The sequence below is a fragment of the Heterocephalus glaber genome, unplaced genomic scaffold (genome assembly GCF_053883595.1).
Source record: "Heterocephalus glaber isolate CG9 unplaced genomic scaffold, H.glaber_assembly_v1.0 deba00001783, whole genome shotgun sequence".
NCBI classification, from domain to species: domain Eukaryota; kingdom Metazoa; phylum Chordata; class Mammalia; order Rodentia; family Bathyergidae; genus Heterocephalus; species Heterocephalus glaber.
The window spans coordinates 1-26,697 of NW_028258468.1; the positions used below are offsets into that span (position 1 = coordinate 1).

Consider the following 26,697-nt stretch of genomic DNA (forward strand, 5'->3'; position numbering starts at 1 on the left):
GAAATAGAATGAGGCAGTATTTGAGCATTTATAATATTGGATGAATACTGATCAAAGATTGGGCAAAACTCTAGTGTAAATATCTAAATGATATGATCAAAAATATATGAATGTTTTAAATTTAAAAATTACTACAGTAAAAAAACATTCTATTAATTCTCCTCAAAATAACTCCCCTGTCTTCGAACACACTAGGCCATTGTTCTTGCCACTTTCTGAAGCAGTTCTGGAAGTTAATATTATAATATATATACATTTTTTAGTTTAAATGCTCTTTACTTTTAGACTACCTACATGACATGTTTTTTTTTCCCTAAAAAACAATCCCTCCACTCCAAATAAAGCACGGTCAAAATAAACAAAGCGTTCAAGATGACATCAGTCCCATTTGTCTAAAATCCCGGTGTTGTGTGGATGACAAGCAGCAGCCAGTTATGTCAAGTTATTGATCCAAGGTAACCATGGAATCCATTAACATTTTTCCATTTCTAAACCATCCTTAAAGAAAATCATAAATGGGGTCAGACCATCCTCACGGTAGTCCAGGACAGCAACCACACCATCTGGATTCATATTTGCACCAATAAAGAACTGATAGTTTTTGAAATTAGCAAGGATGTGTTTGATTTGTTCTGCAGCCCCTGTCATAAAAGGCTTTACCCTTTCTGGTCTTTGTTCTTCAGGTTCGCCTTTCATTGATTTCATATAATCATTGATGTACTCCTTGTAGGCCTCTTTTGTGAAGCTGGTTTCCTGCAGGTGAGGGTTCACGACAATATCCAGCCCAGTGACTACCGTGCTTTCGGTACCTTCGCCCTCCGAGCCTTCAGCGGAGCATTTCCACCAATGAGCGAGTCATCAGTTACCCTCTGTTCTACTGACCATCTCGCCCTCCACCTCCAGGCACAGTCCGCCCGCAATCTCCCGGATCTTGTAAATGTCGGAGAACTTCTCATCATGGCTGATGAGGTCCCGAAAGGTAATCATGATAGTGGCTGAAGGGAGCCGCGGCCCCGCTAGCTTAGCAGGAGCCCGGAGCGCAGAGCGAGCGCGGAGCAGCCGGAGCGGCACACGAGCCCGGGGGGGGGGGGGCGGGGCGGAAAAGCTAATATGATAATATTTCAAAAATAATATTATTTAAATATAAGTTAATAATAATTTTTAATTCATCATATTTGTTGATTACACCTTGTAAAATCCAGTATAGACTGGAATGTGTGAAGCTGCATGTTATTCTAATGGAATATAGAACAGGGATAAATTTTCTCCCTCAGGAACCTTGCGTGAATCAGTAGTTACCCAAGGCAAATACCTAACAGCAGGTGTATGGTAAATACTAGTAATCATCAGGAAATTATCAAATACATGATATGTACCAAAGTAATGCTTACATCACTTTGGAACTTGATTCTACCAAGGCAAGTTGAATTTTGACTGAACAAAAAGTATACTTTCATCTTTTCTTTTTTCATTTTTTTTTTTGATCCCTATAGACAAAGTGACTCACTAGTACTTTCCTGTGAAAAAAATTAAAAATTTATACAACCATTACATTTGAATTCTTTCATTTTGTAAAATGACCATGGAATATATGTAATGATAATACAAATATTTCTGGACATGTATTTTGTCATTTCAAATGAATATAACATTATCTACTCCAATAAAAATTATAAATGGATTTTTAAGCTAATGAATCATGAAATATTTTGTTGAGTTACAAGTGAGCCAAATGGTCATATTTATTTTAACACCTGGAAAAAGTCAGGATATGCACAGCTGGCTGTTAGCTTGTCACACATTCCTAAGTTTACAATTACTACTAGTGTTCTCAAACCAAGTCTACTGACAAACAGTTGCAGGTGGCCAAGATGTTTATGTGTGGAAACAGCTTTACTCAGCAAAACCTAATAACATATCAATAATATAATCACACTTACTTTACTTTGAAAACAGTATTTAAGAATGGCAATTTCTAAATATGTTTGAATTATTTAAAGCATGCATAATACTTCTGAGAAATGTATAAATATTACCCTAACTTTGAGAAAAATTCTGTAAATCAAAGAACATTTAAGAATACTCTTAAATATTGATCTGTTAAAGTCTAATTATTGGAATATTTCATATGCTGGAAATAGCCACATGCATATCTCCAACTCATTCTCTAGACTGTTAAATCTAGATGAAATGCAGCTAATATCCCAGAGGAGGCAATAACATAGTTTTATAAAATAACCATTTTTAGGTTTTTGAATTCTATTTTTCTAGTAATTTCATTTTGTTTTATATTAGTATATAAATAACATATAATGAATAACCAAGATGGGTATTTACACACCATGACCTAATTTTTGAGAAAACAATGACATGGTCATTGAAATCCCAGGTTCCTCTTCCTGCCCTCACTTCCCCTTTGTCCCTCAGAGATAGTATTTTTCTCAATTTTGTGTTTCATTTTCTTGCTATTTTTAAAGGTTGTACCACATCCAGTTGTATTCCTAATCAACTTATTGTTACTTTTAAACACTGATATTTATATTAGTGAAAAAATACTATGAATGTTGATGGACACTGGCTTATCTCCAGTTCTTCCCTTACCCAGTGACCCTAACAACTATTTTGCACAATTTTCTTGGTATAGGTGGCCGGAGTTTCTATTAGTATATGTGTGTGTGAGTGCATGCATGCATGTGTGTGTGTAATGTACTAAATAGGTAAATATGCATTGTGCATATATGTATATCACACATGTCAAAATTATATTATATTACTATATAATTTGTCAATTTTTTTCTTTTTCAGTACTTGAGGTTGAACCCAGGGAGTGCTGAGCTATGCTCCTAGGTCTTTTAAAAAATTTGAGACAGGGTCTTACCAAATATGAACTTTCGATCATCCTGTCTCAGCCTCCTGAGTAACTAGGACTACAGGCATGCATCACCATGTTCAGCATTAAACTGTTTTCTAATATGCTTTTCATCTATTTGTACTCTCAAAAGCAGTACAAAAGTGTTCCGGTTGTTCTATGTTCTTGTCAGTATTGATATTCTGACTTTAAAATTTAGGACAAGCTGGTAGGTTTACGGTAGCATGGACCTGTGGTTTTAATGTGTATTCCTCTAATTAGTAGTTACCTTGAATATCTTTTAGGCAGTTTATTGACCATTTCAATAACTTCTTGTGAATGTTAGTTTAACTTTCTTGCCCATTTTCCAATGGAGTTGTCCTTCTTTTTCTTAACTGACGAGTAGACTTCTTCATATGTTGCGAACATTAATTCTTTGTCAGCCATATGTGGAAAGTATCTTTTCACAGTGGATTATCTTTTCATCTTTTTCTATTTGTCTTTTGATGGACAGATGTTCTTAATTTTAAGAACATTAAAATTAACCATTTTTGTTTTTTCAAAACTATTTTGCATAGCTGTTAACAAATATGAAAAATATCTTACTATAGGAACTATAATACTATATCATAGAATTATGAAAATGCCCTTGTTTGATGACAGAACAATATCTTTTTATTAAACTACAGAATTTGATATGAAAAACTGTGACTGAGACAAAAGGTAGCTAAACGATTATTCTGGTGGTAGCTGGCTTCTTAATCAGTTAGTTTCCTAGGTGATAAATCTGGGCAACAAAAGGCACAGATACCTGAAAACTTTTCTGTGACACTTAACTGTCGTAAATACCGTGAGGACTTGTTTGTAGAGACACATCTGTGATATTTTAAGTAATAATGGAGTTTATAAAAAAAGAAAATATAAAAAATAATAGACTTTATGTCCTTTTTTTAACCAAAAGAGACATATATGTATATGCATGGAAATTTTTTAAGTAACGAGAAAGAGGCTTTTTAAAAACCTTTTCCCACTCAACCTGTTCTGCAATAGGAGAACATCATATCATGAGCATGAATTACCTTTATAATGGAAAGCATTCTGATATTCTCCAGGCTGAACTAAAAATTGTAAGAATATTAACATGCTTTAAAATGTACATAATGTGAAACTTATGATTTTATTTTAATGTAGCACAAAATAACTTTGTCACAGTTGTATGTAAGGTTTTGGAGCCATAACTGATGTTGAAAATATACATTATGAAAAAAATAAAGAAAATATACATTATGAGTTGAAAATACCCAATTCTTAATTTCTTTGGAAGATCTTTAAACAGACTGTAAGTTCTGTTAGTTCCAGTACAGAGAGGCAGAATACATCAGCATCATAAATCACATGTGAACATCTGCCCTTTTGCCCAAATTTTGAACATAAAAATTATCATCATTTTATAAAGGCAAGAGAACAAAACAAATATGTAATGAAGACCCGGACTGTGACTTAGCTCTGGTAATACATACTTGGCATGAGTCAGGTCTATGTTTATTTTCTTAGCTTAAGATACTTATATTACTTTCTTAACTTTTAAGATCATACTGAATTCAGTTTTTAAAAGACCTTCAGTGGAATAAATTTTTAAAAGACACGAAACCGTTTTGAAGCTTTTCTTGCTTTTTCACATAATAGTGGTTATGATAAATTGTATGTTCCTAGATCACATTACAGTAAGTATTTGCTAGCTGAATAAATTAAAGGGGAATTTCCTGCAGGTCAAAAATACTGGAATGTATGTAAATATTACAGTCAGTCAAATATCAGTAATAAACATACAAAAATGTTTAACTGCATGCTCTAATCTGAGCAGAGTTGGAGAGCTTGCTTTTTGTTGATAATGTCTGAATACTGAGAAATCTTTGAGAGTCAATAAAATTGCAGTAAATTATTCTGAGATATGACAATTGACATCAGAAAAAAAGAATCATTTAATGATAAGAATCAAAGTGTTAAAATGTGTAAAAAGTGTAAAAAAGTATAAAAAGTTTAAAAATAGCTGGGGACTTAGCTCAGTGGTTCCGCCGCCTGCTTTGCAAGCACAAGGACCCGAGTTCGATCCCCCAGTACCAAAAAAAGAAAAGTTTAAAAATACATACATTTATCTAACATTTAATATTAGATTCTCATTTTACCATCTCTTCACCTGACCTTCCTGGTAGAAAATACATCATTTCTTTTAACCATTACCTTGAATTCTTTTCTGACAATGTTTTAATTTTGACAATTCACTTGTGAGCTTCATTGATTCATTCAATATCATAAACAATAAACAAATAAAAGATGAAGTTAATGGTTAAGAGCTGAACTCTGAAGCCAGTTAGTGTAAATTTGTATCTTGACTCTGCAAGTCAATAGCCACTAGAGCTTAGAAAAGTCACTTAACTCCTGTTCGTCAGTGTCTTTGTCTGTGAATATAAGAATATTAACAATATATATCTCATATGTTGTGAAGAATGAGTAAATCAATATACTTAAAAGTCATATAACATTGTTTAAATGCGAAGTCATATAAATGTCAGCTGAACTAATAATAATATAATTATTATTATTAGAATACCTATATACCAAGGATTCTACTGCATATTTGGATTACATTGGTGAAGTAGCAGACAAGGCCTTTGAGAAAGCCCTTTTGGATGCAGCTGGGCTCCGTTTTTGTTCCCCCAGACTGTTAGTGGATCACGTCAGGCTCCTAAGTAGACTCTGGACTAATCATGCTAGTCTTTGGCTATCCATGCTATCATACAATAGTAGGAATGAAAAACATTAAAATTAAACCACCAATAAAGTTGCAATCCCCAGGACTGTTACTGTAATAACAAAAGCGACCTGATTCCTATTTCTAATTTCCAAAATAAAATCTTCATAATATTGCTTTCATTTCCAAGATCTAAGTGCTCATTAAGGAGAAAAATGGTTTTGTTTCAGTTCCAAAAGGGCTTGGTTTGGAAGACTGCAATCTTAAGCTCTGTGAAAAATCACTGACTACCTTAAGGCAGAGGAAGAAATAAGTTTCCTTTCTTGTGTAGAGGAAGAAAATTTCCTTCTACCCTCCTAGGTTCCATAGCTATGCCTGAGAATTAAACTAACATAAGAAACATTAACAGAAGAGGAGCACACAAGTTTTATTTAATATATTGACATGTATAGGAATCCTTTTAAGGAAAATGAGCCAAAGAAGCTGTTGGGCCCAAAGGTTTATACAGTCTTTTGAAACAAAGACTGATAAATTATGAGGATGTATCAAGGCAAAGGGGCTTGGACTGGGGGCAATAAATTGAGAGACAGCAACTAGAAAATATATGGGGAAATGTAATGGAAGATAAAAGTTATTTTAGTAGCTTTGTACAGGTTCATTTTGACATCAAGTCCTAATCTCCAGTGTTAATGTTCTTCTCTTCCTGGTTGAGGGAGGGCACCTTTGTCACGGGAATTTTAGGACCCACTTTTAGGTAAGAATGGAATGGAGATCAGAGCGTCCTTCCTTGCAGTTGGTATTTTTCAAGTGTCTTCAACTCAAAATGACCTTTATTTCAGAATGGTGTATTTTGATTTCTTACACTTGTTTTCAAAAATACTATCTAAAGATTAGGATGAGGGGAATGATTCTCTTAACTCTAGACTTTTAGGACTTGCAAGGTTCTTGTGAAAATATTTCAGTACAGTGAAATGTAAGTAATGGTTACTGGTTTTATCTACACATCTCCTTCCCTATACTCCAGATTTGGATTTGGAAGTGCTTGAAATATTTACCAAAGGATTAAGGAGCGAAATGTAAAATAAAAGTGTAAGAGAACTAGGAAATATATAAACACCTACATAACTTTGAAGTGAAAATTCTATCTAAACTTAGCCCCAAAAGTAAGCCAAAAAGAAAAAAAATGAGATTCTACCCTGTAAAATTTTTTAAATTCATAAGACAGGAAAAAAGTACCTGAATTAAAAGTATTGCTGGATTTTATTATGTATATGCTGTACATATGCTAACATGTTATATCTTATGTCTTATATAGAAGAACACTTTTTTAAAAAGAACCCTAATAGAGAAGTCACTTGGCAATTGATAATTAAAGTGACACTATAAGTTCAATACACTAAAATGGAAAAATGTGTTCTTGGCATGTTTATTGGGGTGGGTATGTAAGTACATACATATCTGTGTTAGGTATATATGCAAGTATGTACGTAGATATGTTTTAAAATAGAGCCCATAGGAGTATGGACTGAAATATTGAGTGAGTATTGTGGGAAGCAGAACTATATGTAATTTTTGTTTTGTTTTATTACCTGAAGTGTGGGGTAGGGAAGGGACATGTTATTGTAACAATAAGAAAAAGTTCATTTAACAAACAGCTTAAAAGCAAAAACTAAACAGAAAAAGAAAATAAAGATGTATATGAAGTTTTGTGTTCACTAAGCTTCGGCAGAGTCAAAACTATAATTATCCTTCTAATGTGAACTTCATCTTAGAATCTGTACCAATTAAGACAGTAAAAAAAATGATGTTTAATAGCCATGAGTTAGTTTCTTCCTCTGTTAAACTTCAAGATACCATATGGTAGTACATTATAAAGTTAAGAATGCTATTCATTTTTAATTCTCCCAACTTACAGCAATTAAGCTAATATTAATAAGGCAATATTTACACACTGCATACAGTGTGCTTGCCACTGTAATAATGCCAATAAATGGTAAACAAAGGTACTTATTATATGTTTGTATCTCAGAATTCAAACTCTTGCATCAAGTCAAGCTGGCATAATCCATCAGTGACAATTTGGTAAAATTTCTAGTCAAAATGTCAGCAGCATAAATCCCTTATTTCAAATTTCTATGTTATATGCCATCTTCAATAAAGACAACCCTATTGGTCTACCATCAACAAAGTATTTACTTTTGAATAAAGGAAACAGATTTCTCTTCACACAAATCTGAAAACTCTGGTTAGAATAACAGTTCACCAAGAGTTAGCTAGCTTAGCCCTACAGCATTAAATCTGTAATTGTCACTTGATAACAATAGTGATATATAACTAACATTTTTGAGTTCCAGATAATATGCTAAATAATTATCACCAATTTGAACTTATCATGAAATTCAGTCTAGGAGATTATGAAGCTAGCTGAAGATCACATGTCTAATATTAGGATTTGAACGGACATCTAACTCCGAACAAAGAGCCTCCTCTTTGGAAACATCTGCCTCCTCATTCAATTCTTTTTATAAACTTAGCTACTAAGTAATGTTAGATAAAGTAGAAATGGTTTAACACTACTAAGATAGCTTAAAACTATACACTTATAAAAATGTTTGACCACTTCATCCATATTTGAAGACTATTCAGAGCCAACGTGTGCCAAAAAGTTACAGAAAGTAGGCATGTATTAAGTCAAGGAGATGGGCTATCATATGCAGAGGGAATCAGATGGAATTTCAGGGAGCATACTGACCTTTGTCTGCTAATAATTCTTCATATGTGCTAAAACTAAAGTGCAGTTTTAGGTCTAGTGGTTGTGGCAGTTAGATTTGTTAACTTTTAGGAACAAAAGAAAATAATTTCTCACTATTAGGCATTTTTGTTTCTATTGATAGGAATTTGGGAATGGCTTAGTTGGGTGATTCTGATACAAGTCTCTTATACAGTTGTATCAAGGTCTAAAGTCATTTGAAGGCCCACTTAAGATGTAGGATTTACTCCCAGATGCCTCACTCACGTAGCTGTTGGCAATAGTCCTTTAGTTCCTAGCCACATAGACCTTTTTACGGTGTGAATGTCATCATAGTATGTCGGCTGGTCTCCCCGAGTTTGATATGTTTTGGAAAACATAAAGCACCTTCATTACTATTACCACAACCAAAATACAGAACATTTCCATTATTCAAACAGCACCTTTAGGTACCTGTGCCATCAAGCTTTCCCATAACTCCCAGCCTAAGGAAACTATGATCAGCTTTCTGTTACTATTGATTGGCTTACATTTTCTAGAACTTCATATAAATGGAATTACGTGGTATGTAGTTTTTGTGTAAGTCCTCTTTCACTCAGCATAATGGTTATGAGATTTGTTTCTGTAGTTGCATCAATAAATGATTACACTGTATTACTAAGTAGTGTTTTTATTACATCATTATACCACAAAAATGTTTTTGCGGTATGATTATTAATTGTACTTGATCAACAAAAAATTTGTGGGCATCTGTTTTCTTTTTCTTATTATGTAAGTACACACATAATATCCTCAGTTTTGCTTCTCGGCCTGCGAAGCATAAACATTACTACCAATCCTTTACAAAAAAATTTGTTGACCTTTAAGTAGCTAAATTATTTATGAGCTGGGAGCCACTGCAATTGCAGATTCCCAAATCTCATTCTACAACTATTGACTCACAATCTGGATTTTAACAAGATCCCAGAATTTTTATACCAAAGTATGAGAAGTAGATTTATGAGTCCTACAAGAAAATAACACATAGTGTACATATGAAAACGTGAGCTCACATGTGTGAGCACATGTGTATCTCTGTGCAGTGACAAGCTGAACACAGTCATTCATGTCTATGACTCTCAGAAAATGATTGATGTCTAGAATTTTAAAAATATGGACATATATATATATATTGACAATGCTAAATCTTACTTTAAAATTGTCTTCATTTGATATAAATATTCATTATTTTATAATTCTGTATTATAAAATTATTATTAAATGTTTAAACATTTTCCAAAAGAGCCAGTGTAGCATAAGTAAGAACCATCTGTCAGCTGCATAAGGGTGTACCAGTGATGACTAGAGATTAGCAGGTGATCATCTTCATGCATGTGATCAACAAGACCCAAAGGTCACCAGGGTTTTAGTTTACCATATGCTGCAAAATTCATGCATCAAACCTACCTAGTCTGTGCTTTCTATATTATAATGACTACTCACCAAATTAGAAGTTGAACAACTTGTTCACTTGAATTCCTATTAAGATTTGCTCAATAGGTATCTGGAAATCGAAGGTGTTTTTTTTCTTCTTTATGCAAAAAGTGTTACAAAGACATTTGCAAGTCAGAGAAAACTATATTATAATTATTTAAAATCTGTTATGAAGAGTAACAAGCAGCATTTTACTACTAATCTCAGAGAGTTTTGTCTAGTTTATAATCATCTCATACAACTACCATAACCACTTTGGATTCCTAGACTACCCTTGAAATTAAATTACATTATAATTCTGTAACTATTATTTTAGATAGAAAGTTTCATACTTTCACTGACTTAATTCTGTCAATTCTAGGTTGCTATTTGTGGCTCATCAAAAATTTTCAAAACAAAGAAAACATTTAAATCATTTGTCCATATTTATTTAAGCAATGTGAGCTTGAAAATAGCAGTTTCTCCTTTCAAACAACCTTTTCTAGAATTTCTTGATTCACTTTGTATCTTTTTGCACACGTGTTAGTTCTAAATATATATCTGAACTCTAAATGACTTCTGTTTATATTAATAGTCCATAACAAGCTATTAAATCTTCCTTACAGCGAGCAACAATATGCCAAAACGCTTGCTCTGTATTTTGGTACTTAATGAATAGAACCTATAAACACTGAAAAATAATTAAAATAGTCATTTTTCATGAATAAATAGTCTCTTCTCTGCTTATTGAACAAAATTAACCAGTAGTCAGAAACCATTATAGGCTAGGATTTTTCAGATTTATTTCATTTTATCTGAAAATGCACATGCATTGTACATAGAGGCATACTATCTGCTCCCTTTAAACCCATCAGAGAGTCACCAAGTCCTACTTTGAAAACTGACAGTTGTTGCAATGGTATTGTTGGGAAATTCTATCAAAATAAAGTAATACAAAAATATATCTTTTTTGTTAATACTTGGGGTTCCATTAATATTTATTACTCATTCCAAACATAGCCTTGATTGTAAAAAGCAAAATAGGTAAATTATATTCTATAAGATCTCATTTTAAAACAAGAAATCATTAATAACAGGAAAAATGCAATATAAAGGGGCCTACATTTTAAACCAGTGTGCTTCTCTGAGACATGCAGAAGGAAAATTAAAAGATTATGTGAAGTAAAAAATCAACAGAATGTAAAAAAGGCACTCAAAAAATTCTAAGTTTAAATATAGGTGAGCAGAGAGCCTATACATTATTATGTAATAAGGTCTGATTTTTTAAAAAGGCAATAAAAATGCTTCACCCTGAGAGAAAGCCTTTCAAATTTGTAAGGTGAAAAATAGAAATAATTAGTGATGCATGGGCCAGCAAATTATAGTAAAAGCCAATTACAATTATGGAATCTGCATCTGTTCATTACAACTTTGTCAGTTTTCCAGAATATGAGGCTAGGCAATTTTTACAAGTGACGTAAATGGAAATGTGTTTAGAAACAGCTAAACAATGTGTGCAACATGCAAAAAATGTGATGTTACAGCTAAAAAGGAATTCACTCTGCTTCACATTACTATTTATATAGACTCCTCTTGGTTCTATTTCTATAGACATTTTTCTTACTCTGTATAATTTTGTCATTAAGAGACTGACTCAACATTCTTTGAATATTTGAAATTTCTACTACTTTTTCTAAGCAGGTTATGAAACATCTCATACCAAGGTGTAGAATGCCTTACAAAAGATTTAAATGTTTTGGAAAATTTGCACTAAATTTGCCTAATAAGTATGTGACAAATGTTTAGAGGAGTAATCTCCTTAAGGCTATTTCTAATGCACAGGCTCAGCTTTTTGAGAAATCAATGAACTTTTGAGGTCATGACAGTTAGCTGAGAAAAGGCTGTCTAGATTAGTAAGAAAATTCATTTTAAGCATATAAAGTAGATCAATTTTTAAAAATGATTAAAATAAAAACAAAACAATTAGTATAAAGAAACTTAAAACAGATTTTTAAAAGAGCAGATGAGCAATTACCACTGTTCATCATAATCACTTAGAAAATGAGAAAAATGATAAAATTGGTTTATCATTAAGTAAGTTTTTAAAATATGGGTATTCTCCCACCTCCAAGAGAGTGACAGCATCCAATTAACATATTAAAGACTGCCAGCAAGGGAGAAAACAAACCACTTGATTTTTTTTACATAAAACTCCCATTCTTTTTTTGAAAGCTTCAATCCATGTTTCCCCTCAGAAGGTAATTTTAAAATGTTTTGATAACAATAAATATTCAGACAGCAGAACGTCAGGAGAAAAATTGGCCCACATGTGAACAATGACTAAAAAATGATCTAAAAATTAAACATAAAAGAAATAGGGAGAGGGCCGAGGATTTAGCTCAGTGGTGCCACCAGCTGCCTTGAAAGCAGAAGGACCCGAGTTCGATCCCCAGTGCCAACACACAAACAAACAAAAAAACAAACAAAAAAAAGAAATAGGGTGGTGAGCCTCTCCTTGCCCGTTATTAATTCATCCAGTAAATATCTACTGAGTGCTGAGTTGCCAAACACACTGCTAGGCAGTGTGTGCACAATTCTGACTTTCCAGGAAGCTGTCCCTACCCTACTTTCAAATACCCCTCCAACAGAGATGAGGATCCTAACAGAGAGACACTTCTTCATATGAATGAACTGCCAAGTCTAACCCCATGTGACCTTGACTCACAAGCACTGACCTTAGTGAAGATATTTAACAAGCAAAACAACAAAACACATACACTCACACAAAAACAAGATAAATGCTAATTCTATGATAGCCTTCCTCAAAATTGAAAAGTGAAAAAATAGTGAATGTTTGCCCAAGTTAAACAGCTACAAAGTTTTGAAGCTAATGAAAACATCTTGAAGGCTAGGGATGTAGCTGAGTACTAGATGCTTGCTTAGTATTCATGAGGCTCTGGGTTCAACATCCAGCTGTTGTGCCTAGATCGCGAGGTCCCCAAAGACCACCAAGGAGCCGATTCCGATGCAAACACACAAGGGTCGTTTATTCCAGCTCGAGCAGGGACTCTCAACCGTCACCGACGCAGCGGGTCAAGATTGAGAGCCCTGACTCCAAATCAGCAGGGGTTTTTATACTGGTTACAGCAAGGTTCTAGATTGGCAATTAAACCTGATTGGTTGTGCCTTGCTATTTGAAAAGAACACCTGGGACATTAGGGTAACTACTGATTAGCTGTTGCCAGGGGACGGCTGAACACTATCACAAGCAGGTGGGCAAAGTACATGGGCCACCTCACTCTAAGATGGAGCCAAATTTTAAAATGGAGTCACTTAGGTCTCACACAGCACCACACACACACACACAAAAAACAAGGAAAAACAGAGAAAGAAAAAGAAAGGAAATCTTTTTTCAGTAATGAGATAGAGAATAATCTAGAAATGAGATACATTCACATAACAAATAACCTTGCCTTTTAGAACTATATATGATGATTTAAATATTTTAAATAGCTTTAAGATATTTAGCTAATAAAGAATGCCCATAATTCATACAGCTTTTAATTAAATTTTAGCAGTACTGCAAAACAATGCTGTCCCATTTTATCAGGTGACATGTTCAGCCTGAATATAAACCAGCCTGAAGATCTCTCATTGGTCAAATCTAGGATAATGTTAAATCAAAATAACTAATAGTAATGGAATTTAAACACAGAATGAAGGACCCTATTAGCCCTTATTAACAATAGTAAGTAAAATGAAAAGGGAAAGTTTTTAAACTATAGTTCCATCTAATTTTTTTTTCATTTTATTTTATTTACTTTTTGTTTTTTAAGCAAAACATTTATTGGTAAATTTTAGATATGCAAGCGATAACATTCATCATAGGGAACTAATAAATGTAATATTAATGTCGGAATGAGGGAAAATATCACCATTTTTTCATGAAATAAAAACAAAGTCTGAGGAAGGGGTTCAGAGAGACACAACAACTAAATACTAGAGATACTAGATCAAAATGAGAACAGTAGGACATTTGGAAAAGTTCTGAATGACATTTTTCTTTTGCTATGAAAGACAGCTGAAAAATTGGCAAAATTTAAATTTTGTAAATTGCGTTAATATTTTATCAATGATAATTTTCTGTTTTCTATATGCTGTACAATAATTATGATTATGTTAGACATTAACATTTGGGGAAAAAGAGGTACAACTTCCTGTAACTTTTAAAAATAAATCTAATCAGGTGTGGTGGTGCATACCTGTAATCCCAGCAGTCTGGGAAGGTAAGGCAAAAGGATGGCAAGTTTGAGTCCAGCCTGGGCAATTTAGCAATTTAGTGAGACTCTCTCAGAAAAACAATTTTTTTAAAAGGCTGAGCATATACCTCAGGGCAAAGGCCCTGGGTACAATCCCCAGTACCACAAAAATACTTAATTAATAAACTAAATCTAAATTAATTCAAAACAAAATTCAAAACTGAAAAGAAAAAATATACCATTCCACAAATAACCCTAATTGTTTCAAGTAAGATTCATCAACAGTAAAACAAAGTATTTGCAGAGTCTTAAAATATGTCCTCACAAGATACTTACTGATTGTAAGGTGTAAAATACTTTCTCCAACTCTACCATGGAGAAACCTGATAAATCAAAGAGTAATGGGAAAAACTGGTATCACAGGCCTTCAAATACAATGCACTGAAAAAGATGCAATAGTACTTCTGTAGTATTTTCCCCCAAAATCTATTACCCAAAAGTAATATTGAGGAAACACAAGACAAACTCTGAATGGGGGACATCCTAAAAAATAATTGGCCTATAACTCTTTAAAAATGTTAAGCTCCTGAAAGAAAAATGCATTCTGAGAAAACACTACAGGTTAAAGGCTACTAAATAGACTTGACAACCAAATGTAACATGATCATGCAATAGATCTTGAACCAGAAAAACTATTTGTTTTTTCTTTTCCTTTGCTATAAAGAACATTAATGAGACAGCTGGCAAGATTTGAATGTCTAGGGGATTACTAATATAACTTTCTACAATAGTGAAAGTGTTGTCTATCTATACTCTCCAATAGAATAGTCAATGGACTGCCTAGCGTTTGAAATGTGACTAGGATGTCTGAGGAATTGAATTTCTTTTTTTTGGTACCGGGGATCAAACGCGGGACCTTGCGCTTGCAAGGCAGGCGCCAGAACCACTGAGCTAAATCCCCACCCCTAACTATTTGTATTATTTTTTTTTTAATTTTTAAAATTTTTTTCCTCTCTGCACTCAGCTTTTAGGATCCTTTTTAAAGGCATGCTCTTCCTTTACTCATCTCATCACTACTGGCATTTCTAAAGATTATGCTCTAGACTATTATCCATTCTTACTGCACACATTATCCATGGCTGATCTCATCCCACATTCTGGTTTAAAAACCATGCATTGGAGTTAAAATGGCAGTGTAAAGTTGGGCAGCATATCACAGCCTGTTCAGGGCATGGACTGTCAACAGTGAAAACAGTAACTTAGTGAAAAGAAAAGGAAGAAAACTCTGGCAACCAAAAAAAAAACTGTTCACAGAAAAATGAGAAATCACATAGAAACTGGAGAAACTGAAGACAACACAGAGACAAGAAGAAAGCAGGCTGGACACCTAACCCCAGCTCCATGGGTGGGGGTAGGCAAGAAGGTGGCAGCTCCAAGGACAGGGACACTGGAGCAGCTGAAGGGAATGTATCCCCCCTAGGGCAGACACCACATGACTGACCATGCCTTGCAGAAAGGGTGGGACAGGACTCAACTCACTCACACAAAAAGGGAGTAAGGAAACAAAGTAGGACTTAGTAGTCACCCATTCTCCATCCCCTATAGCTGTGGATTTCAATAGTGCAAGTCCTGAAAACAGAGCACTCATTCAAACACATGAAATTTTACTCATTTACCTTTTTGTTTGTTGGTTTTTCAGGGTTTGGTTTTCCTTTCTTTTGCTCTTTTATTCTTTTTCATCATTTTTCTTTGTTTTCTTGTTTGCTCTGTTATATTAACCTAAATCTATTAATTTTCTTTTACTCTTTAATTGGATCCTTCATCTAACTTTTTTCCTTTTTCTCATCTTCCTGTTATTTTTCAAATTTTACTGCTTTCATTTTTCCCTTTCCAATGCCTTCATTTTTATTAGTACCACTTACTATTAAGCATTAATTTCAGATACTTAGTTTATGCTATTATTATTGAATTATTTTCTATTGTTAATGGTTGTACAACTTTGTTCTATTGTTAATGCTGCATTTAGTAGACATTTAGTGTATGTCAATATTTGTTTTGTCTTTGTGTCTATAATGCTATTGAAGATCTCTCTTCTTCTGTTAAGGGTAGTACAGTGGCAGTTTTTATTGGCTATTATGGTATGTCAACATTCGGTTTGTCTTTGACCCTATTATTGTGGATGATCACCAGTGCGGGCATGTTGTGGCCCTTGATTGGATTTTACCTTATGCTAATATCTGGATTATCTTTGTGCTATCAACATTATTGTTGCTCCAAGAACTGGATGCTGGGCCAATTACACCTGCCTCCCAATATTAACTGAGGTGGTTGGACCAATGCAAAGGCCCATAGTTAGCCATGCCCTGAACACAGCCTGCAGCCAGGAGGCAGACCAAGAGTGCCATCTGAGTCTACAAGCAACCTTGCTCACTAGCAGACAACTGAACAAAGCATGGGGAAGAAGAGGGTCCAGCAATTTAACTCAGACAGGATTAATTAATACAAACAGGACTGCGAGGTTGCTATGATTTTGTGTTTCTACAACTGCTTGGCTTTTTCTTTTCTTTTCGTCTTCCTCTTCTTTCCTCTCTCCCCCCTTTGGTTATCTATTCTCTTTTTCCACTCTTTATTTCTATTCCTTTATCTTCCCCCTCTTTTATTTCTCCTTTCATCTGACTTATATGTCGGAGGTGTCTGTATGTGCGCAAAGAGAATAAGAATGAATCAGTGTTTTAATAGTACCTTTCACGGGCAAGTCAGGGTAACCTTCACCAAAATTGTGCACAGGGAATCCAAACATAAGCTAACTACCAACATATTACTGTAATACGTTCTAACACTTTCACAGCTTCCCCCAATCTCCAACTATAACATTCCCTCTGAATCCCTTCCTCCCGCTCCCACATTCTCAAATCCCCTCAACACTAGCCCTCACTTCAGCTATAAAATAATTCCAATAGAGTCAGATCATCTGTTTTTTATCTATTGCTATTTTTCTTTTTCCTTGTCATCATAATGAATTATCATCTTCATTTTTCTCTTCCAACCTCCTTCCTTCCTTCCTCTCTCCATGTCACAGTCTACCTGTTAGTAGCAGTATAATACACTCAGTATGTGCCACTGATAAAGGTAAAATTGTTTTTAAAAACACAAGTTTTAATGCATATGACTGATGTATGGTTGGATCTACTGATGTTGACATAACCTGTAAGGATTCTCTCCTTGCAATACAGCAACCAAGTCCAAGCCTATTAAACTGAGTAGTTCGAAGACGTAGATAAATACCAAAATGCAAGCAAAGCTAATATCATAGTACTGGTAAGCATACACTTACGAAATAGATCTTGATACTACTAATAAAATGTTTCCATTTTATCCCACATCCCCACCAACATTTTGGTATCTTCCCAAAAGAGTTAAAATCATATTACAGCGATACATGCATACCTATGTTTACAGCAGCACAATTTATAATATGTAGCTAGATCCTGGAAACAGCACATATGTCCATCAACAGATGAATGGATAAGGAAAAAGTGATATTTATATACAATGGAGTATAATGCTGCCATATAAAAAGATAAATTAGAGGCATCCGTAAGTAAATGGATGCAAACTTCAGTGTTACATGCATGACTGTCCCATCAGGTGCATTGTATCACTTCTCAGGAAGTCTTTGATTACAGTAACACAAAGAAAAGTGTTGATTTAGTATACCAGATGTCACCATATTATAGTTTCTTAAGGAAAATACTGAGATGGTGTAAAAAATTTCTAATACAGCTATTTGTGTTACAGCAGCTGTAAACACACATTATATACACATTATATACACCACATGATATACACCACATTATATACACCAGCAATGGGGTACTTATAAGATTTCCATGTCAAAATTTAGAAAATTAATGATTGATAAACTATTAATGAATATAAATAAATTTCTTTTAATGTAATGAAATAAATTTGTTGATTACTGTAATGATTTTAAAAATTGGTATGAGCAGTATTAATATTTATATTTAGGCAGTAGTTATTTAAGTTCAAGCAATAAACTAGAGTTGGCCCATTTACAGATTTTTAAATTAATTTAATTTTATTAACTTTACTGTACAAGCCACCTGATGAGACAATTACGCACGTCCCACCAGAGGTTCAAGCCAGGAGAAATATGTTAATGAATATGCTAATTTGTTTCATTTGTCACACTAGTCTATCTTCATTGTAAAGCAAGTTTTTTGTAATTAGCTATTTCTTCTTTGTAAAAATCTTTTTGGTCTATGTCTTGTTCTCTGACTACCTTGAGGACAATGATACACAGTGTATTAACTGTTGTTATTCACCGATTATTTTGTTATAAAATTTGGTTTCATTTTTTCATAATAAAAAATTACTGCCACTCAAATTGACCCTTAACCCTCAGCCTAAAAATCAACAGAAAACAAGGCAACAAAATGCCTCCAAAAATCCCAGCTTTCCCAAAGCTGATCACAGGGCAACAACAGGAAGGAAATAAAAGATCAAATGGCTGAATTATATGATGTGGTAAAAGGGGGAAAAAAAAATCCAGAATAATAAAATCTTCATTTGAAAATGGGGAAAAAACAAGAACAAGAAACCCAGGAGATAAAAAAATTAAACTGAAAGTATGGGCAGCAAAAGTGACCAATGTGAGGAAGAGTGTCAGAACTAGGAGACACAGCTGAGCCAAGATTGGGGAAAGAATTTAGCAAACAGATAACTCAGTCATACAGAACCCAAACAGTGATGATCAAAAATGACACATCATAGTCACAATCCCAGAAGTACAACATAAGGACAGAATCTTAAAAACACACAGAGAAAGGCAATACATCACTTATAAAGGTAAACCCATTAAAGTTACGGCAGACTTCTGAACACAAACCTTAAAGGCCAACATCGTGGAACATGTGAACTCTGCTGTGCCAATGCAGTCACTGTGTCAGACTTAGAACAAATCTGAATTATTTGTAAGTCTGGGACATACTGGGCAAGAAGCACATTTAATCCAAAAGAAACTTATGAACTAAAAATTCAAAGGATGGAAAACAAGGTTCCATGCAACAGGAGTCTGAAAGCAAGCAGAAGTAGCTATGCTATTTTCTGACAAAGTGAACTTCAAGCCAAAACTGATCAGAAGAGGCAAAGAAGGTCACTACATATTGGTTAAGGAACAGTACAACAGGAAAAGGTAAAAATTGTCATACTGGTGCACAAAACTGCATAAAATAACACTAATGTACATAAATGACCAGATAAGCATTGATGTGATTATAATGGAGGATCTTGATACCTCACTATCACAAATAGATCAACTAGAAAACAAATAAATAACTATCAGACTTAAACCACACTTAAATGAGAAACCCAAAGTATAAATAGTTTAAAGACAAAGTAAAAGATAGACAATTGGAAACATACAGAGCTTTTGCATATGAGAAGCAGACCTAGAGATGGAGGAATAGGGACTCAATTGGAAAGAAAGGGGATGAAAAAAGAATAAGATATGTTGTGTACATGTATCAACTCCCCACAAGGAATGTAATCATTAGGTACTGCAAACGTGTACTAATAAAAAATTTTAAAAACATGCGTAACACATACAGACTGAATTCAAAGAGCACTGTAACCTAAACCATCCCAGAGGTGGATGGACTTACTAACATGTTCAGTTGAGTATCTTTCAGGAACCTCTAATTCAATATGTCAATAACTAAAATTATTTCTGATCCCTATGGTTCTTCCCTCAAAACTGCTTTTCTGAGGGCCAGAGATTTGGCTCAGTGGTGCCACATCTGCCTCGCAAATGCAAGGTCCTGAGTTTGATCCCCGGTACTAAAAAATAGTTGCTTTTCCTCTATTTCTCATTTTAATGAATGGCATCATTGTTTGCTGAAGACAGAAACCCTTTCCTTACATTTAAAGAATTACCAAGTCACATATAGTATTCCACTTAAGAAGAGAGTTCTTGTCATTTGCAGTAGCTATGCTCTATAAATTTACCATGAATATGAAATTACCAAGTACCAAACTACAATTTGTGCAAACCAGTAAGTGTTACAAAAATTTTTTGAAGGATACAAAAATTTTTAGTGAGCAGGTATAACTGATAATACAGTATTTGTGCGTAGAAGGGTCAGTTCTATCTGATGAATCTTCTTCCATCTTTCTAATCCCATGTCTGGTATCGATGACTGTTCTATCCATTTTACATGAATCCTCATAACTTTATTGAAACCAGTTTTTGGCAAACTCACCAATAAGTCCATGCCGTCAAATCTGATGGTCACTTATCTGTCTCATCTTCCAACATTTCCTAATAATGCCATCAAATATTGCTACATTGGGGACACAGCTGACTACTCTATTATTTTTGAAATAATTTCTTCTCACAGCTTCTTTTTTGGGGGGGTGGGGGGGGCTTTATTTCACTGTGGGAAGTGGACAGGGCAATAGGCAGGTGGGAGGGCTGGTGCTGGGCCGGGGCTGGGGGCAGGCCGCCCGGGGCTGTGGAAAAGAGAATCTGAGGCCTGACCCTGGGAACAGGGTGGGGGCAGGGAGCCAGTCTGGAGGAGCACCCCCCCACACACACACACCCCCGGCCGCTCCCTCCCTCCGGGCCACACCTCACCGTCCTCAGCCTTCCGTAGGCCTGTCACTCCGTTCACAGTCCTTCCTGCCCCGGCCCGTGGGGAGGGGCTAGGCCAGCAGGCCAGCGGGCAGTGGACAGGGAGCCTGGGGGAGGAGGGACGGGGTGGGGCCCATGGTGTGAGGAGGGAGAGGCGGCCACCTGGGTGGTCAGTTCCTGGCAGGGATGACTACAGAGAGAGCCACAGCCCCCAGGGCAACAGGTCGCCCCAAACAGCCACTTCCATGGGATGGACCAGGCGCCCTTGCTGGGACACTTGGCAGGCAGCCAGCTGGGGTTGCCCAGCATCTTCTGGTACAGGGCAGTCTCTGTGCTCCGCTGTGCCGCATGCTTCTTCACCAGCTTTGAGAGCTCAGCGTGAATTGTCTTGTTGCAGGGCTCCAGCCTCAGTGCCGCCCGCAGGATGGGGATGGCCTCGCTGTACTCGCCCTGCTGCTCCAGCACCTTGCCCTTGCGGAAAAGCGCCTTGATGTTGTCGGGGTGGCACTCTAGCACCAGGCTGCAGGAGAGAAGGGCGGCGTGGCAGGGGTCCAGCTTGAGCTGTGAGGCGGCCAGGTTGTTGAGACACTTGACCTTCAGCTGCAGCAGCTGCTCCTCCTCCTCCTCGAAGGTCATGTCCGCTTTGGCACTGGAGGTGATGGCCTTGATGGCCAGGTCGTAAGAGTTGGAGGCCAGCACGAAGTCCGCCCGCGGGTAGTGGGCGTTGCCACACTCACGCTTCTGGTTGCCCAGAGCCACGTGCTCCTGGCCAGTGAGCAGCTCCCGGTTGGGCCGGTCCACTGCCGTCTTCAGGGTCACCTCCAGGCACAGTGCCGCGTGCATGGGGATGTAGGGGCTCCTGCTGCCCTGAGGGCTGTAGCAATACTTGGAGTCGGCAGTGACCATGGCCGTCTCGCCCACGTCTATGAGGGGGACGCTGAGGTCCAGGGCCTGGATGACATCGCAGTCCCCCAGGGTGAAGGCCAGCTTGGGCTCCTTCTGCACCCACGTGCCGTTCTCCAGCGACATCTGCAGCTGCACCGTGACCACCTGGCCCTTGGTGGGGCAGCCCGAGCTGGGTGGGCCCGGGACCAGCATCTTCTTCCTCAGCAGCCTGTTCCCCAGAATGTCCAGCCACTCTTTGGGGGCCAGAGCTGGCGCAGCCACAGGCTCCACAGAGCCCAGGAACTCTCGGGCCAGCACCCCAGGCTGCTCAGCCTCCTCCACTGGGGACTGTCCCATGTCCTCGTGAAAGACCCTAGTTAGCAAGACAGAATCCATATTGCTGCTTGACCCACCTGCCTGCCCTTTAGGTGAATTCAGAAGGAGGAAGCTTAAAAACCTCCTCCCTTTTTATAAAACAAACACATTTTCTTTATCCAGTCTCCAGTTGATGGGCATTTGGGCTGTTTCCAAGTTTTAGCTATCACAAACTGTGCTGCTATGAACATGGGTGCACATATATCACTGTGGTATGATTCTTTTAATTCTGTGGGGAAGATCCCCAGCAGTGGAACAGTGGGGTCAAATGGGAGTTCTAGTCCTAGTTCTTTGAGGTATCTCCATAATGTTGTTTTTTAAATAAAATGGAGTACTACTCAGCCATAAAAAATGAGAAATTAGAGGCATTTATAGCTAAGTAGATGCACATTGAGGCAATACTCTTAAGTGAAATAAATAGGACACACATGAATAAATACTGAATAGTTTCTCTGGTGTGAGAAACTGAAAGTGTAAATAAGGACTAAAATGTATAATAGGTAATGTGAAATAGGAAGAAAAGGGGCAAAGGGGAAGGAAGTGGGAGGGCTGGGGGAAAGGATAGAAAGGAATGGCATTAATATGAGAAAATGGAAAAATAGGAACAAAATCTTTGTAAAGAGGAGTGGAGGGGTTGAAGGGAGGGCTGGGCAAGGATGAAAAATAAGAACCAAGAGAGATTATGTAAAGGTGCAAATTTCCAACGATGGATATCATTATATTGTACACCTAAAATGTACCTTAGAATGAATAATCGATAACGCAAAATAGGAAGAAAAGGTCCAAAGGGGTAGGGGTAGTGGGAGGGGCAGGGGAAAGGAAAGAAGGGAAAGGAAAAATGCTGAGAAATGGAAAAAATGGAAATAAAGTCTTTGTAAATAGGGAAGCGTGGAGGGCATGAAGGGAGGGCTAGGAATGGGGAAAAAATAAGAACCAAGATGCATTATGTAAAGGTACAATTCCCAGTGAGAAATGTAATTGTGTTGTATACCTACAATGTACCAATAAAAGAACTTAACAACAACAACAACAAAACCCTCCTCCCCTTAGAGAGTCTCTTAGAAACAACAATTTGGGCCGGGGATTTAGCTCAGTGGTTCCAGCGCCTGCCTCACAAGCGCAAGGTCCCAAGTTCGATCCCCGGTACCAAAAAAAGAAGAAACAACAATTAATCAACTATTGTTTTACAAATGTTCTAACAGCAGGACCTTCCACTTCTGTACCTTTTGCTTGCTTTACTAGTTCTATCCCATAGAGGGGCCTAGAAACTGTTGGCCTCAAAGGTGTATAAAACATGTTTGTCAACCCCAAGTCGAGGCTCGAGTCCGATGCTCGGCCTGGGTCCCGGCCGGTAATAAACTCCTGTGTGGATTTAATATCGGTCTCTGGTTGGTTCTCTCTCACTGGGTGTAACACTTGAGTGGTGGCAGCTCACTCAGGTCATCATCATCCTCTTCCTCCTCTTCCTCAGCATCTGCGTCCTCAACCCCGTCCAGCATCTCAAAATCCTCAAGTGGGGGAACCCCAGCAGGCAGTGGGGCAGCAGGCTCAGAGGGCTCCTCAGCACACGATGCCATGCTTCTGGGGGATGGGAACTGGCCCTCAGCTCCAGGACCCCCGCCTGGGGTCCTGCGCCCCCTCCCCACCCCCAGCCCTCTCCTCACAGCTTCTGTGACATGACAGTCCTCTTCCTTGTAGCCAATTTCTCTTCAGTTTTCTTTGCTTGTCTTCCTCAAATTGCTTCTGAAAGTTAAGAGTGCCAAGGCTAAAAACATCAACAGAAACAGGCATGGTTGATAAGCACATTTCACACAAAGCTGTAAATAGCTTTCAGTCAAACATGGCCAATTAACGATGTGCCTTTTCTCTTCTTGAAGAAATTCCATCAAAATGGTAAACAATTGTGAAGGGGCAACACCAAGAGGACAAGAAGAGAAAAAAGAAATACTACTGGTAAGATATTTCAAATTCTGGATGATATAATATAGATGGAGATGTGGCATCTGATTTAGTAGAACAAAGGAAGCTAGAATTTAAGATACTGTGGTGGGGACATTTTGATAATGAGATAATATGCCCTGCATATTCTAGAAAGCTCTAAACCTTGGAAGCATCAAGTACCAGAGGAGCATTTTATGATTTGGATCTGGAATGTCCACCAAATGTTCATGTTGAAGTCTTTGTCCACAATGCAGCAATATTCAATGGATTCTTAATCTGATGGCATTACTGGGAGATGGTGGACATCCCCCTCATCCCTTCCTGGCCACCATGAGGTGACCAGTTTTGTTTTGCCATGTACTACCTGCCATGATGTCTGGTTTCACCTTGGACTCAAAGTGATGGGGCCAAGGGACCATGGACTGTAACCTGTGAAACGATGAACAAAAATAAATCTTTCCTCCAAATAAATAAATGAACAAAAAAACTTTCCTTCTTAAGGTTAATTTTCCTATGTATTCTGTCAGTGTCAGAAAGGTGACTTACACAGAGGACTTATGCGGTAAGCCAGACTGAGGTCTGAAGTCTTTTCCCCTGGAACCACTCAGTCAGAGCACTATTCTATTCCTTTCTTCCTCCTGAAGAATATGAGAAATTTATTTTTTTTGAAAGATTGAAGCATGCAGGTTTTAGGCATTAGGGCACAGGGCAAAGAGGAAAGTGGCGCTGAACTGTCAGTTTGAAAACAGAAACATTAAGCAAAAATGTATAAACAATGGTACCCTCACACCTTGGGACAGTACTATTATTTACTAAGATCTATGTTTTTCTTTAGTAATAGAACATCCAAGTTTTAGCAAGGTACATACCAGATAAAAAGTGTTCTTCTCAGCCTTGATTACTGCTGGGTATGAGTTGAAGTGGTATACAACTTTCATTTGAGCCTTAAAGATAAAAGACATAATGCTCTCTAATTTCTTCCTTCCTTTGCCAACTGGTGGGAATGTTAATGTGATTAAAGGATCTAGAATAGCTACCCTAGACTGCAGTACAAGATACATATTGAAGGTGAAAAAAGTAGAAGCCTAGGAATCAGACATCTTCAAATCACCACATCAGTCCTTGACTGATGGCCCCATGAAAGAGGAATCCGTTTCTTGTTATGCTATACAAATCTTTATATTGTATAATCCTGGAAATATAGTGTTACTAGAAAACTGAGTATGTGTGGCTCAGCAGCAGTGCTGAGGGCACAGAAGTTTTGTGTCATTATCTGTTTGTTTCTTCTTTGTAGGAATGTTTTTGGTCTATGTCTTGTATTCTGAGTAACTACTTTGAAGATAATGATGCACAGTGTATTAACCATTGTTCTTCTCTTATGAAATTTGGTTTTCTTTTCATGAATAAAAAAAGAGATGTACAAGTAGAGCTCCAGTCTTTGCCTTCACCTTGGCCATCATTTGCAGTCTTCCAGCACAGATCCTTTGCCCGCCAGCACCAACTCTTCAGTCTTATGATGCAGACCCTTTGGCCTCCTTATTTGGACTTGCTGGGGACACTACAGTGAGCTGCAGGCCTTCAACTTGATTCTTCAGATCTCTACCTACACACAGATCTTTCACACTCTTCCTCATTTTACTCTGTGGGCGGCCATTGTAAGCCAATCTTGTAAATTCTTACATATTTGTATATCTTGCATTAAATCTGTTCCTCTAGTAAGAACTGACCGATACAGTGACTGAGTGGGATCCTCTCTTAAAATAAAACATGAAAAGAGCTGCAGATGTAGCTCAGTGCAAAGGCCTTGGGTCCAACTCCAGTGTTAGAAAACAAAAACCAATGCAGTCGTGATTGAAATCCCAACAGTATATTTCACAGAAAAGAATCCAAAAATTCATTTGGAACCAGAAGAGACCTAGAATAGCAAAAGCAATTCTAGGCAACAGACACATGATGGGGGTATCACAATCCCCAACTTGAAACTATACTACAAAGCTACTCTGATAAAAGCAGCATGGTACTGGCAAAGAAACAGACCCCAGGATCAGTGGAGTAGATTAGAAGATGCAGGGGAGGGGATTTAGCTCAGTGGTTTCGTCGCCTGCTGCGCAAGCACAACGACCCGAGTTCAATCCCTGGTACAAAAAAAAAAAAAGATTAGAAGATGCAGACACAACTCCAGACATACTCAGCCACCTCATCTTTGACAAAGGAGCCAACCACCCTCACTGGAGGAAAGATAGCCTCTTTAATAAATGGTGCTGGAAAAACTGGATTTCAACCTGCCACAGATTAAAACTAGACCCATATCTTTCACCATGCACTAAACTAAAATCAAAGTGGATCAAAGATTTAAATATTAAAACAGAAACACTAAACTTGCTGGAAGTTAGGTTAGGTAGAAATCTTGAAAACATTGGCATAGGAAAAGACTATGAACAAAACCTCAGTAGCATGGGAACGAGCACAGAGAATCAGCAACTGGGATCTCATTTTATTAAAAAGCTTCTGCATTGCAAGAGTAACCACCAACAGAGTTAAGAGACAAACTACAATATGGGAAAAAATTTTTAGCAGCAGTACCTCAGACAAAGGTCTAGTATCTAGAATACATAAAGAACTGAAAAAAATCAGATCCTCCAAATATAAAGACTCAATTCAAAAATGGGCATCTGAAATCAACAGACATTTCTCAGACAAAGAAGTAAAAGCAGCAAATAAACATGAAAAAATGTTCAGCATCACTGGTCATTCGAGAGATGCAGATGAAAACAACACTGAGAT

At 37.0% G+C, this 26,697-nt stretch overlaps 1 long non-coding RNA gene and 1 pseudogene across 1 annotated transcript; one reads left to right on the forward strand and one right to left on the reverse strand.

Moving 5' to 3' along the window:
- The first annotated feature begins 843 nt into the window (after nucleotides 1–843).
- Nucleotides 844–25,645, forward strand: LOC147820905 (uncharacterized). Its single transcript, XR_015448023.1, has 3 exons — nucleotides 844–979; nucleotides 23,850–23,925; nucleotides 25,327–25,645. It is a non-coding gene; the product is annotated as an uncharacterized LOC147820905 (long non-coding RNA).
- Nucleotides 20,756–23,856, reverse strand: LOC147820906 (peptidyl-prolyl cis-trans isomerase FKBP8-like; annotated as a pseudogene).
- Nucleotides 25,646–26,697: the final 1,052 nt, after the last annotated feature.